This window comes from Suricata suricatta, chromosome 2 (assembly GCF_006229205.1).
Source record: "Suricata suricatta isolate VVHF042 chromosome 2, meerkat_22Aug2017_6uvM2_HiC, whole genome shotgun sequence".
Classification (NCBI taxonomy): Eukaryota; Metazoa; Chordata; class Mammalia; order Carnivora; family Herpestidae; genus Suricata; species Suricata suricatta.
Window position 1 is genome coordinate 24,732,289 of NC_043701.1, and position 5,330 is coordinate 24,737,618.

At 36.8% G+C, this 5,330-nt stretch overlaps 1 protein-coding gene and 1 pseudogene across 1 annotated transcript in view; one reads left to right on the forward strand and one right to left on the reverse strand.

The window, feature by feature from the left end:
* Positions 1–5,330, forward strand: part of GRM8 (glutamate metabotropic receptor 8) — a 748,501-nt gene that overhangs the window by 652,396 nt on the left and 90,775 nt on the right. The window lies entirely within an intron of this gene.
* On the reverse strand, positions 3,929–4,210 carry LOC115303932 (annotated as a pseudogene).

Consider the following 5,330-nt stretch of genomic DNA (forward strand, 5'->3'; position numbering starts at 1 on the left):
CACTCTGCAGCTCATGATTCTTCTAAGCAATGAAACCCACCACTCCTGTCCTTGTTAGAAACCTCCAAAGGATCCCCTTACTACCTGTAAGATAGCATCCAAATTCCTCTCAGTGGCTCATGCCCTTCATGATCTCGCCTCTCATTTATACTGATGAGATCTGGCACGTTCTGGGTGGTATGGCCTTAGACATCGCCTCTCATCTATTCTGTAGCCCCACCTCTTGCTACACACCCTATGCTTTAATCTACATACCTGGCATTTTTTACACCTTTAGTTTCTCCAGATTGGTGTGTCTTCTTGCCCCTGGGTCTTACTGTCCTTTTTCTTTCTTTCTGACCCTGCAGGATGCTCTTCAAGCAGCACCATTTCTTCACACCTTTTTAGGGATTCTCACACAGAGTTGTGACTGGCTCTTTCTGTATCTGTTTCTCTACCTTCACTGTCTCTGGAGGTCAGGGACCATGTCCTTGTCACTCTTGGATCTCCACATTGAACCTGTGTCTTTAATAGAGTGGATATGCAACATGTTTTTTATACAGCAAATAATACTCAGTGTTACTAGTTCCTGAATGTATCAAGTTAAATAATTTGCATATTTTTAAAAATAATGGCTTAATTTAGATAACTCACATGCCATAAAATGTGCCCTTTTAAAGTGCATAATTCAAGGGCTCCTGGATGGCTCAGTCAGTTAAGTGTCTGACTTCAGCTCAGGTCATGATCTCACAGTTTGTGGATTCGAGCCTCACATCGGGCTCTGTGCTGACAGCTCAGAGTCTGGAGCCTGTCTTTTTCTCTCTCTGCCCCTCCCCAGCTCATGCTCTGTCTCTCTCGGTCTCAAAAATAAACAAACATTAAAAACTTTTTTTAAGTGCATAATTCAGTATTTTTCAGTCTATTCAAAGAGTTGTGCATCTATCACCACTGTCTTATTTTAGGCCACTTCCACTACCCAACAAATTCTGTACCTTTCAGCACTTACTCTTCGCTTTTCCCTTTAACCCCTGGCAGTCTTCAATCTATTGTCTGTCTATGGATTTGCCTGTTCTGGACCACATTAGTGGTCTTTGTCATTAACTTTTCTCACTTAACATATTTTCTTTTTAAAAATTTTTTTATGTTTTTTATTTATTTTTGAGAGACAGAGAGAGACAATATGAGCAGGGGAGGGTCAGAGAGAGAGGGAGACACAGGATTTGAAGTAGCCTCCAGCCTCTGAGCTAGCTGTCAGCACAGAGCCCTATGTGGGGCTCGAACGCACAGACCGTAAGATCATGACCTGAGCTGAAGCCAACTGAGCCACCCAGGCTCCCCTCACTTAACATATTTTCAATGTTCATCCATTTTATAGCATTTCTTGGTACTTTATTCTTTTTATTTATTTTTAAGACTTTATTCCTTTTTTATTTTTAATGTTTGGTTGTATAGATATAGCACATTTTGTTTTTCCATTGATCAGTTAGTGGGCATTTGGGTTGTTTCTGCTTTTTGGCTATTATAATAATGTTACCCTGAACATTCTTATATAGAGTTTTATGTGAACATATGTCTTCAGTTTTCTTGGAATGGAATTATTTAGAAGTAGAATTGCTGGGTCATATGGCAACTCTATGTTTAACTTTTCAAGGAACTGCCAAACTGTTTTCCAAAATAACCGCACCATTTTAAATTCCCATCAGCAATGTAAAGAGTTTTATTTTTTTCACATCTTCAATAACACTTGAGACTGTCTGTACTTTTTATTGTAACCATCCTAGTGGAGACTTTGATTGTATTTGCATTTTCCTGATGACTAACGATGTTGGGTACTTTTCATATGCATATTGGCCATTCATACATCTTCTTTGGAGAAATGTCTCTTCAATTCTTTAACTCATTTTTATTTGGTTTATTTGTCTTTTAACTGTTTAATTCTAAGAGTTTTTTTTAAATATATATGGTTTATAAAAAATATATGGGTGATAAGTATTAAGGAGGGCACTTTGGGTGAATACTGGGTGTTACATGTAAGTGATGAATCACTAAATTCTTTTCTTTAATTTTTTTAATGTTTATTTTTGAGAGAGAACTCAGAGACAGAGTAAAGCAGAGAAAGAGGGAGACACAGAACCAGCATAGAGCCTAACCCAGGGCTCAAACCCATGAACCATGAGATCATGACCTGAGCCAAAGTCAGACACTTAACTGACTGAGACACCCAGGTATCCCATGAATCACTAAATCTTACTCCTAAAACAAATATCGCAGTGTATGTTAACTAGAACTTAAGAAATTTAAAAATATATACTCAAGGGGCGCCTGGGTGGCTCAGTAGGTTAAGCATCCGACTTCAGCTCAGGTCATGATCTCACGGTTTGTGGGTTGGAGCCCTGTGTTGGACTCTGTGCTTATAGCTAGAGCCTGGAGCCTGCCTTCTGATTCTGTGTCTCCCTCTCTCTCTGACTCTCCCCTGCTCATGCTGTCTCTCTCTCTCTCTCTCAAAAATAAATTAAAAGACATTAAAAAATGTATATATATATATATATTCATATGCCTTAAAAAAGGTAAAATTTAAATTTCATCCATCATATATATATATGTTCTTATCAGATACATGATTTGGAAATAATATTGCCCACTCTGTGGGTTTTATTTTCACTCTCCTAAAGGCATCATTTGAATCACAAAAGGACTTAATATTGATGAAGTCCAATTCATCAATTTTTATTTTGTTTCTTAAGGTTTTGGTGTCATGTCTTGTCCCAGCATCATTTGTTGAAAAGACTATTTTTTCTTCATTTAATTTCCTTGGCATCTTTATTAAAAATCAGTTCACCATACATGTGAGAAGTTATCTCTGGGTCCTTAATTTTATTTTATTGATTTGTCCATCTTTACGCCAGTATCATGCTGTCTTGATTACCATAGCTTTGTAGTAAGTTTGTGTGTGTGTGTGTGTGTGTGTGTGTGTGTGTGTGTGTGTGTTCAGTTACTTTAATAACACTACATTTACCACGTTATCACCATGAAATGTAAATTCAGGTTAGACAAGAAAATTTTACAAGTGCGATAGCGCTCTAGAGTATCCCAAAGTTTGTGTATAATGTCTGACCAAACCACCTTGCTGAAAAATCACTAATCAATTATAGGTAATTTGTTAACACTTACAATTCTTACCAAAAAAATAAATTTCATACATGTAAAAAGTGTTTTTCACTTACCTTTGCATTAGTACTTAAAATACACATTTCTATTTCAAGATGACATTTAAAAGTTATTCTAATACAACAGCAGCATAAATGTAATTCTGCAATTATAAAAAAAAAAGCTAAACTAAGACCCATACTTAAGTTATTCTCATGTTTACAAATGATTCTGAAATAAATACTACTTCTAAGCAGCTGTTATCAGCTTTTTAGGTTTGGTTTAAACACACACACATATTTTCAGTTGGGGGGAAGCTTATAATGTTATATTCTGTGCATTGCTCCGAAAGGGTTCTAAGAGCCAACCAGCCCTAAAAACTGAAATACTCAATCAGTCTGCAAAGAAGGCAGAAAACAGTTAAATTAAACAGAATTCCTACATAACATCAAGAGCACGGGATCATCTGCAGGAACTGGGAGAACTTGGGGATTGCCAAGTCGTTCTCTCTGTAACTCATCTCATCAGAAGACTTTAAGAAGATGCTTGTTTTACCACTAACAAGTGCATTTAAAAGTGACATGTTTCTTTTGTGCTAATTTGACTCCCCTGAATGACCTAGCTAACTGGTCACTAGTAATTTGGTTACCAGGCAAATCGGGTCTGCAAGAAAGGAAACCAATATGCAAACAATCGTGTTATTGTCTGACCCATTCAAACCATTTATTTTCAACATAAACATATAAATTCAACATGAGATGTCTAGAGCAAGCACCAACACACCAAGACAGCTTCTCTCCTTCTAACGTTTAGGGTTTGCCCAGAATTCCTTATACATGGAGTAGCCCATACCAAGCGTCATTGCTCCCACCACCCAGCCTTGGGCTGCCACACGCATGTGGATCAGGTGAACAGACATTTTAGTATTTCCCCAGCTCTTCAATCTATAGAGTCCATACGCAACAATTGCTGCAAACCCCCCCATTCCGATGGGAACAAACGGCGCCTCCCTAGCTTTTCAGATAAGCTTGGATCCCTGCTCTTCATCACATGAAGAAAGAGAAACATCTGTGCTGGTTGACATAGTGGCTGAAGGAATCTGCAATTGACAGTAATGCTCAGTCTCCAATCTGTAGTAAGTTTTAAAATCAGGAAGTGTGAATTCTCCAACTTTATTTTTCACTGTCAAGATTGCTTTGTCTATTCTGAGCCCTGACATTTCCATATGGATTTTAGGATCAGCTTATCAATTTCTGCAGAAGCCAACTGGGATTTTGATAAAGATTATGTTTAATCTGTCAATTAATTTAGGAAATGTTTTTGTCTTAGCACTATACATCTTCTTATCTATGAACATGGGGTTTCTTTTCACTTATTTAGGTCTTTAATTTTTTATAATAATATTTTATAGGTTTTAGTGAAAAAACTCTTGCACTTGTTTATTCTTAAGTATTTTTCTTTTTTGATGCTAAAATTTTATTAACTTTATTTTAAATTATCCTTATAAATTGGAGAAATCTGCATTTTTAATGTTCATTTATTTTTGAGAAAGTGACAGATCATGAGCAGGGAAGGGCAGAGAGAGAGGGAGACACAGAATCCAAAGCAGGCTCCAGGCTCTGAGCTGTCAGCACAGAGCCTGACGCAGGGCTCAAATCCACAAACCATGAGACCATGACTTGAGCCTAAGTCAGTTGCTTAACCAACTGAGCCTCCCAGGCATCCTGAGAAGTCTGCATTTTTAATTTTTTGGGGGGGAATTTTTATTTTTATTTATTTATTTATTTTTTAACATATGCAATTATTTTCCATCATTTACAATACAGTAGTTACAATGACACTCCAAACAGAAAAGCAAAGTAAAAAATCAAAACCCCAATTTCTATTTCAAGTAATTAGACTTATACAGAAATTAGAAGGTTAAGTAACAACTAGTTAATCACCTAATTTCACAGCTATCTGAAGTGGCAATCGTTATATAGCAGCTTATCTACGATACATTCAAGACAAATGATACAATTTATTACTTGCCCATAAGCTAAAACACAGCCTGCTTAATACCTTTCCTTAAATTCCACCTCTATACTACAATATCCTTGAGGTCCATGCAAAAAAGTAGCTACCTTTTATATAGGAAATGGATGATTAAGTCTTTGGTGTTGTAAAAGCAACTTCATTTAAACATAACCACCCCCGCCACCAAA